We start from the raw sequence: 10,353 nt of genomic DNA, 5'->3' as shown, positions 1-10,353 counted from the left end.
GTTGTTAACAGTGATTAGATGGAAATTAATACCAAATGTCCAAGATCCGTTCAGATAGGAGGTGCTGTAGCATGACTATTAGATGGCTAGCATGTTACATGTTGCTTAGTTACATATATGGTGCCTATTAACTGGGATTCATAACAAAGACCAAATGCCTGCCCTCGCTCACACCACCTCGTAGGTCAGTTTAACTGGTGTAGTCTTCTAATCTCTACTGATCCATAATCCTCTCTAAAAACCCATGACAAAGGCAGTTAGGGACAGAAAGTAATAGGAGACTCTACCTGAACACAGAGCTGAAGAAAACTTAGGTATCACAACTGGGATTGTCTTCTATTCTGTGTCTACAACATCAGATCCAGGCTGCTATGCAGTAGCTGTTTACCTTGTGCTGTGCCATACTGGTGATGGTCCTGGCAGAATGTGTACCACGATTATGGTGATCAGTACCCTCGCTGTGCTGCTGCGACGACATTTCTTCAACAAGGTGCAGCCGTAGGTATTCGATGAGTTTGTCATCCAACTTTTAACATGTCAGCAAGCTACCAACTGACACTAAATCCTCTGAAGGGAACCACCCAGACATCACCTAGCATTGGCACCAATTTCAGAAGTACTTCTTGTCCACTTCTTTTCAGAGACTATATCCCCATATCTCATTGAATCTTATTGCTTTCTCCAATATCTTTCAGACTTTCTGAAGGGTCTGATGATAACCCAGCTCGAGGGCTACATGTGTCATCAGCATCATCAGACAGGTAAGTTAATAGCTGCCAATTAGGTGCTAATTAGTCTAATTAATTTTAAAGTTTCCTTCAATACAATGACAAACTTATAGTAAGAAAAGTTCATCAAAATATATGTTCTTTTGTCTAGGGTCACAAAAAAGTTGAATTGAAGACAAGCCTATGTCCAGTCTAAAGGAGTCTGTGATGGTAGGGCAGTGTGTGTATATTCATATGTACATTGTCAGAAATGTCCAAACTAAAAGCGGCACAGTGCTCACTGCTCAGCACAGGGCTCTTATGTTGGTGCGGTCAAAAAATTCCCCATAGTCAAAAAGTTGTAATACTTCACTATGACCAAGTTTTACAATACTGGAGGTATGGTATACATGCGACTCACTGGCACACATTCCTCCCACCAGGGGTGTACGGAGACTGGTACCATTGATGTCACTTAACTTGAAGCTCTCAATCACTTGAATGACAAGAGGGCCAGCAATTTCAAAGGGAGTTGCAGAAAAGGTCGGAGGGCTAATTCACCTGCTAGGCCCTTGTGCTTTACCACCTTCATTCATCCCTTTCACCTACTTCTAGTAAGAAGAAATCTCTTGAGCAGTCCCGATTAGTACCCAGGATATGACTTTATAGAAGAGCAAGGCATCAATAAAATAACAGCTTCTGTACCAGTTGTTAAATTCTATACACATAGTTAACCCTGTCATTTCCACAAGGATGTTATTATTAACCCCTTCACTGCCCCAGGCAACAAAGGATGTTATGGTCGAAATCCCCCACTGACCTAGACCACCAGGAATGTTATTTACTGCTTCACTCTCCTATCTCACATGTATTTTATCATTTATTCCTTCACTGTCCTAGACCACCAGGGATGTTATCATTAACCTTTTGACTTCCCAAATCACCTGTAATGTTATCATAAATCCTTCCACAGCAGTAGATAGCCAGATATGTTATCTACAATCTTCATATTTCCTTCAGGGGTGTTAACTACTTATTTGCCATGGACCTTAAATTATATATTATACATACAATACATATTATAAATTATACTAAAGTCAACCAAACCCACCAGCGGAATGATCTGACATTCTAATGTGCCTGGTGGCCTCCTGACACATTCTTTAAATATAACGTCAAGGGAGAAAAGGATCAAGGCTGCTGAATTTTAGCAACTGATTCTTTTTTTTTCTCTGGTTTATCAGCCACTGTCAGATGAGTCTATAGTGACTCTATCATAAAGAACACAGAAGCGCTCTACTGAGTCAAACGTTCCTATGTTTGGGGAATCGGGAGACACAGCTGTCAAGTGAACCATCATGGCAGATAGCTACCTCTTCTGACTCCCTCGTACTCGTGATCACTCGGATTGGCCAGGCGTTCAGGTGTTTCAATCGGGGAGAGAAAGGAAAGCCTCTTACACCCCCTGAATAAAAATCGATCATCCGCTTAAATTCCAATGGCACAATCCTTCTTTCTGCTGACATCATCTGTCAACGGAGAGTTAGGAAGCCCCCTGCATGCATCAGATAGTTGGCCATTCCCACCGAGATCAGCGGGTTCGGTTGATTTCATCTCATGGGGGCCTTGACAGATGTAATTATATGCCCTTCCCTAAATCTTAAGGCATGTCACCATTAACCCCTTCACTCCTCTACACTACTTAGGTTGTCAACCATCACCGCATTCATATTTGCACAGGTGTCTATGTTCGCCCCTCTACGCGTGTGATATATTTTGTCCCCATTTTTCTATGTAATCCCCAGTGATTAATCAGAGGTTGATCAATAACCATATAGCATAAAAAGATACAGAGATTGCAGGGAAAGGCCACTGACAAATAGCAACTTTTTCTAGGCTTGATCATAGACCCATACATCAGCCATTTATTTAATCTTGCGGTAGTTGCTGCAGGTTATTAAATAGCCAACAGGGGACTATAAGGGGCCACAGGCATTCTCACTAATGAAGGAAATGTATGCATCTTTCCTGGTGGCTGTATGGGATGCTTTTTGGATTTCTCTTAAATCTGTTTCCAAGTTAACATGATAATTTCAGGTAAATACAGATATCAGCCTCTCACCATTTACTCATTTTTCTAATATTGTGTACAAACATTCGGCAAAGCTTTCCATTCTTTTACAGAGGAAATCAATGTCGCTCAAGGGAACTCACAGAAAAAGGCCTATTTGTAAAGTTCAATGTGAACGGCGAGCATCACTCGGAGAAGGAGCAGCTTAGATTGGTCACACTGAAGGCTGCATGTGTCTCAGGAAATATACTGGGGCCGAAGCAAGGGATTACACAGATTATATCATGTGCCCTGGATTTGGGATGGCTGATAATATTTCTGTGTTTTTACCACATCCGAAATCTGTTGTTTTGCTGAAAACAGATTTAAAGACGCTCTGTTCTATAGCCAATATTAGGCATATTAGAGAGGGAACTTGGGCCCCCTCCTTACCCCCCACCTTGTGATAAAAGAGACATGTAGGGGGGAGGTGTGGGGTCGGGAAGAAGACTCTGCAGTCCAGTCACGCTGAGGCTGAGCTCCAGAGCACATTGCCTGTGGAGGGAGAGCAGTGCATGCTGGGAGATGGGGAGCAGCGGGGAGCAGTGGGCTACAGCAGATTACAAATACACAGCATCAATCTTCTGTGCAGAGAGGAGGGGGCGGCTGGATGGCCAGAGACACATCAGACCCTGGCTCTCACAGTTACTGCATGTTTATATCCTCAGGACTATGTATAGCAAATATTTATGTGCACTTCCATATACATGCAGAGCCGTGGTGGTATATATTATTAATAAATAAACTTTCCAAAGGCAGCTATGGCCCCAGCACGTGCAATGGTGTTCATTTGACTGCAAAACACAAAAAGTATCCACATGGAAAGCATTACCGCTCCCCCATACACACACACACTGGATGACAGTCATTATCACGGAAATGCTCTTCCACGCTGCAGTGTATGAAGCAAGCTGTTTTACAGGCAATATACATATCCTTGTGTGGTAACGGCAACATCTATACTGAAATCATCTTTACCAGTTTATTGCTTCTCACTGTTGCATCGTATAAATAATGCTATAGATATTTCTAGAACATGGAAGTCATGATTGCTTACTATATATTATTGTCTGTATCAAAATTAGATTTGTTAAAAGTGAATGTAAATATTCTGTGTTTTATATGTAGAGGCATAGATATGAGATAGATAGATAGATAGATAGATAGATAGATAGATAGATAGATAGATACATAGATACATAGATATATATGAGATAGATAGATAGATAGATAGATAGATAGATAGATAGATAGACTGGGCTAATCATTATTCTGGTTTGTGTCTACAGTTCTGGTCCTTAGGCAGCCATGTTCGGTGTCAATAATGAACTGGTAAGTCTAATTGTGCTCCACAAGCTCTCACACCTGAAGGTTATTTGAAGGTCATACTTTCTCAGTATGCTCTTTTTGTAATATATTTAATGGTAAGTTCACACTGGGCAATTTTGTTATGTTTGTTTCTGCAGCAAAACCTGATTTCTTGGCAGGAAAAATGCATGTTTTGTTGCGTTTTTGGTGCGTTTTTATCATGCATTTTTGGGGCTAACTTGTGTACCTTTGTGCATGCTAATAAAGTTGAGTGCCCCCAGAGAAAAAAAACTACTTCCTGTAGAACCATATCTCTAGATCAGGGGTGGGGAATCTCCGGTCCATGGGAAGGTCCCCGGAGTCTGTGGGCTACCGGCCCTTTAACTCCAAGTGCACGGCACGCAGCATTCATCACAGAACGCTGCCTGCCCTGCACATGAATAATGTCATCAGGTTGGGCGGGGCTAGTTACGGGGTGGGCAGGGTTAGCGCCGAATGCTCTCCCATCCTCCTGTCCCAGAAGGAGCTGCTGGCCTGCCAGAGAGTCCAGAGCAATCGCTGTGCTGGCAGCTCTGTGTCTGCAGGTGATCTGTGTCCCTCAGCTATGTGCCCCTCTGTGATTTCTGTGCCCCCCAGCTATGTGCCCTCCTTTGATCTTTGTGCCCCCACTGTGATTTCTGTGTCTCCCTGTGATCTTCATGCCACCCCTGGAAAAGCAGCTGTGAGAAGCAACATGATCAGCATCACAGCTGCAGCAAAAAGAAGCAGCTCCAGCTGTCACATTAAGGGTGAGTTACCTGGATGATGGTAGAAATTTCCAAATGGCCCCCGGCTGGAAAAAGTAAATGTACCCAACCCCTGCTGTAGATCCTTTGAAAAGCCAGAAATTCATGTGCCCTACAGTAAAATCACACTGACAGGTTAGAATAGAATAGAATAGATATATATACTCATAGAATAGATAGATATATGCTGTGGATGTCAGTGACAAACATATGTATATATGTATTTATATTACACAGGTCGATAGAAGAAAAGCCGGCAATTCATGTGCGGCGTACAATATAATCACAGCGTGACAGGTTAGAATAGAATGGATAGAATAGATGTATACACATAGAATGGATAGATATATAGATGTCAGTGACACACACACACACACACACACACACACACACACACACACACACACACACACACACACACACACACACACACACACACATATATATATATACACTCACCGGCCACTTTATTAGGTACACCATGCTAGTAACGGGTTGGACCCCCTTTTGCCTTCAGAACTGCCTCAATTCTTCGTGGCATAGATTCAACAAGGTGCTGGAAGCATTCCTCAGAGATTTTGGTCCATATTGACATGATGGCATCACACAGTTGCCGCAGATTTGTCGGCTGCACATCCCAAAGATGCTCCATACAAGGCAGGATGGATCCATGCTTTCATGTTGTTTACGCCAAATTCTGACCCTACCATCCGAATGTCGCAGCAGAAATCGAGACTCATCAGACCAAGCAACGTTTTTCCAATCTTCTACTGTCCAGTTTCGATGAGCTTGTACAAATTGTAGCCTCAGTTTCCTGTTCTTAGCTGAAAGGAGTGGTACCCGGTGTGGTCTTCTGCTGCTGTAGCCCATCTGCCTCAAAGTTCGACGCACTGTGCGTTCAGAGATGCTCTTAGGCCTACCTTGGTTGTAACGGGTGGCGATTTGAGTCACTGTTGCCTTTCTATCAGCTCGAACCAGTCTGCCCATTCTCCTCTGACCTCTGGCATCAACAAGGCATTTCCGCCCACAGAACTGCCGCTCACTGGATTTTTTTTCTTTTTCGGACCATTCTCTGTAAACCCTAGAGATGGTTGTGCGTGAAAATCCCAGTAGATCAGCAGTTTCTGAAATACTCAGACCAGCCCTTCTGGCACCAACAACCATGCCACGTTCAAAGGCACACAAATCACCTTTCTTCCCCATACTGATGCTCGGTTTGAACTGCAGGAGATTGTCTTGACCATGTCTACATGCCTAAATGCACTGAGTTGCCGCCATGTGATTGGCTGATTAGAAATTAAGTGTTAACAAGAAGTTGGACAGGTGTACCTAATAAAGTGGCCAGTGAGTGTATATATATATATATATATATATATATATATATATATATATATATATATATATATATATATATATATATATATATATATATATATATATATATATATATAAGAAAAGCCAGCAATTCATCTGCCGTGTACTTTAAAATCACAGCAGTAGCCGACAGGATAGAACAGATGGGTTACATACAGTAAATACAAATAGAATAGGTAGATATACAGACATCTGTGATAAATACAAATAGTATAGTGTGTGTGAGCTTACTGTACAAGTGTTTAATTAATAAAAGATTATTTTTCGGAAAAAAATGGCGTGGCCCCAATGTTCGTAACCAGCAGAGGGAAAGCCGACAGCTGGGGGTCGATGTTTATAGCCTGGTAAGGGGTAATACCCATGGAGCTTCCCAGGCTATTAATATCAGCTTACAGCTGTATAATTAGCCTTTACTGGCTATTAAAATGGGGACCCTAAAAAAATGACGTATGGTCCCCTTATACTTAATAACCAGCACAGGCTATGCAGACAGCTGCGGGCTGATATTAATAGCCTAGGAAGGGGCCAAAAACATCAGCTCTCAGCTACTCCAGAAAAGGCGCACCTCTAAGATGTGCCAATTCTGGCACTTAGCCTTGCTCTTCCAACTTGCCCTGTAGCAGTGGCAAGTGGGGTGATAGTTGAGGGGGTTGATGTCACCTTTGTATTGTCCAGTGGCATCAAGCCCCGAGGTTAGTAATGGAGAGGCATCAATAAGATTACTTACCCCATAGTCAATAACAATATACCATACCTGTCCATCATTCTGTCCCATGCCTTAATCCATGTCTGGAGGATAATTAGTTTTCACTGGTGAATGAGATGCTTTGATCGCAGCCTCATTGACTAGCGGTGATGTCACTGAGGCTCTGTTCCCAGCCGGGATGGACTGCGGTGACCTCGGCGAGATCCCAGCTAGCACCGTGAGAAAGTCGCATGGTGCAGAGGTGAGTTCATGGCAGTGAAATTCTCCCAGTGAAATTCTCCCAGCTCACAGCAGCTCATTCACCAGTGGTTCTCAGCCTGGACAGTCGCATCTTGGCACCGTCCAGGTTGAAAACTAATTATCCCCCAGACATGGATTACGGCGTGGGACAGAACAACAGAGAGGTAAGTGATATTGTTGTTTTTTATTTTAGTTTTATTACAGGAGAACGAGGGCTTCAGTGGAACTAGGCGAGGTTATAAGTATGGTTTAATTAAAATTATTAAAGGAATCTGTGTCATTCTTTCAATTAATGGACTTTTTGGTGTCTGTGTTTTCTTACAATATTACTATGGGGTTAGTAATGGGGCGTCTTATTGACGCCTCACCATTACTGACCTGGGGGCTTGATGTCACCGGACAATACAAAGGTGACAGTGGGAAGAGATAGGCATAGCGCCAGAATTGGCGCATCTAATAGATGTGCCTTTTCTGGGCAGCTGCGGGCTGCTACTTTTAGGCTGAGAGGGGGCCAATATCCATTGCCCCTTACCAGCCTAAGAATACCAGCGCCAAGCTGTCTGCTTTAGCAAGGCTGGTTGTCAAAAATGAGAGGGACCCCACACCGTATTTTTTATTATTTATTTAAATAATGAAAAAATATGGTGTGGAGGACCCCTCTATTCTTGATAACTAGCCTTGCTGAAGCTGACAACTGAGGGTTGCAGCCCCCAGCTGTGAGTTTTGCCTCTCTTGTTATCAAAAATAGGTGGGAACCCACACAGGTTGTCTTTTTTAATTATTTATTTATCGCACAGAAACGGCTAATGAATACTCCCATCATCCGCTCCTGCACTGTTATTAGAGGCAGCAGGTGTCAGATGATGGGAGCAATTGTCCCATCAGCTGACACCAGTGACCAGAGGTAAACTGTATACCTCCAATCACAGCTGAGCGCTCACACTGTCTTCTGACCGGCGGGGATGGTTTCACTGCGGATCAGAAGTGATATTTGCCACTCTGTCATGCATATGACAGTGTGTCTATCACTGTATTGTCGGGCCCCGCATTCAAGTGAATGCGGTTTGGGTCTGCTTTGCTGGATGACAGATTGTATGGATGCATCATGCAGCCTGCCATCTAGAGGTAGCAGAGCCAAGTGTGAGGTCACATCCTGCTCTCCTTGACTTTCCTGCAGCAAATACGCTGCAAAAAAAAGTCAACCTGCGTAATTGCAGCATTTTTTCACCAACTATTCAAGTCAATGGGTGAAAAACGCTGAAAAAATGCTGAAAGAAGTGACATGCTCTATGTAAAATAAACACTGCAAAGCACAAAATCCTGATAACAAAAAAAACAATGTGTGTGCATGAGATTTCTAAAATCTCATAGGGTTTGCTGGTATTGAAAAAAGCAGGTGAAAATTAGCATAAATAACGCAGCAAAAATGTCCAATGTGAACATACCCTAATGAGGAAGAATCCAGCATAAAATCTAAAAAGAGGAAGCATAAAGTAGATCTGTCACCAGATTTAAGATAGACTATTAAAAGGATATCTTAGTCCATATGAGATTGGTGTATTGACTTTGCAACTTGACGACCTCGCCCTGGACTTATAGATTTACAAAAGTGAAAATGCCTACATTCTACCAGATGCAATGTCTATAAATACCAAATTCTGTGGTTTTCCAGAATAACAGAAGCATAATTTAATTTTCTACAAAAGGTTTTAAGGAAATGATAACCCAAGCCAGAATAGCCATTATTTGTATTGGCATAGAACTCATCTTTTCTTCAGGTCATATGAAAATGTGAAATGTGAAAAATATGTCCTGAATTAGCAGCACTTATTGTACATTCCTTACATTCAAGAAAGATAAAAATGAAGTGTTGTGAGGACATTTAATCTACATCAGATGATTTTCAAAATACATTAATTTAATTTAATTTGATTTATTTTCATCAGGTTACCTTAGTTCCTGATTACATTATTTGGTTGGCTTACTACTGGTTGTAGTATGTAATATCCACACTACAAGAACTCTTCTATCACCATCTATAAATTATTGTCCATATTAAATTTTTGTGATGATGATGATGAGCTTTTCTTTTTTGTAGTGTGAATACCTGGACTGTCACCTTCACACCCTCTTAGATGCCTTCTCTGACAGCCTTGAATATCCTCCAACCCAACAACAGAAGGAAATTGTGGAACTCATCATTTTAAAAGGATCATTGGTCAGGGATTCTCATAAACCTGCCCAACCCTTTTGGCTTCCAGGCACCTGAGAAACAACAAGGACATAGCTTCCTCCTCCAGGTGACAAGCAGCAGATGGCTTTGTACAGAGAGATTAAAGGATTTTGCATGTGCTCAAGTTACTTATGCGGATTTCTTCATTAGTGACAGGAGGGCAGATATATGTACATGTGCACAACATCTCAAACTAATGTAAACAATATAATCCTATATCTACAGAGCTGATGATAATAAAAATGGTTCTCCTCCAATAGACACTTTATCCTATTTACAGGAGCCAAAAATAAAAATGACTACTCATGCCCTACTTTAACTGCAGCTTCATCCTATACATAGGGACAATAGTCTACTCCAACAGAGACCTATTCCTATTCACAAGGCCAATAATAAAAAAGATCATTAATACTCTACTCGAAAAGTAACCTTATCCTATCCTCAGAACCAATAATAAAAAAAAGACTCCTCACTCTCTACTTTAACAGTGTCCTTACCCTATCCACAAGGCTGATAACAAAGACGATCATTTATTCTCTACTCCAACAGTGGCCACATCCTAATGACAAGATCGATAATAAAGATGATCATCTATACTCTACTTCCAACGATGGCCTCATCCTTTCCAGAAGGCTGATAATAAAGAGTATCATTTAAACTCTACTCCAGCAATGGCCTCATCCTACCCAGGGGGCTGATAATAAAATGGACTACTCATACACCAACAGAGTCCTCATCCTAGCCACAATGCCAATAATAAAAAGAATCATTTATACTCTACTCCAACAGAGGTCTCATCATTTCCACAAGGCCGATAATAAAAAGGATAATTTATGCTCTACTCCAACAGAAGCCTCATTCTATCCACAAGGCCAATAATAAAAATAATC

General features: G+C 41.8%; 1 long non-coding RNA gene across 1 annotated transcript; it reads left to right on the top strand.

The window, feature by feature from the left end:
• Window positions 1-510: 510 nt before the first annotated feature.
• LOC143769047 (uncharacterized) lies at window positions 511-9,587 on the top strand. Its single transcript, XR_013214182.1, has 4 exons — window positions 511-761; window positions 880-938; window positions 4,107-4,149; window positions 9,329-9,587. It is a non-coding gene; the product is annotated as an uncharacterized LOC143769047 (long non-coding RNA).
• The last annotated feature ends 766 nt before the right edge of the window (window positions 9,588-10,353 follow it).

The sequence above is a fragment of the Ranitomeya variabilis genome, chromosome 4, assembly GCF_051348905.1.
Source record: "Ranitomeya variabilis isolate aRanVar5 chromosome 4, aRanVar5.hap1, whole genome shotgun sequence".
Taxonomy (NCBI): domain Eukaryota; kingdom Metazoa; phylum Chordata; class Amphibia; order Anura; family Dendrobatidae; genus Ranitomeya; species Ranitomeya variabilis.
The sequence above is the reverse complement of the archived record's forward strand: the minus strand, read 5'-3'. Positions and strand labels throughout refer to the sequence as shown.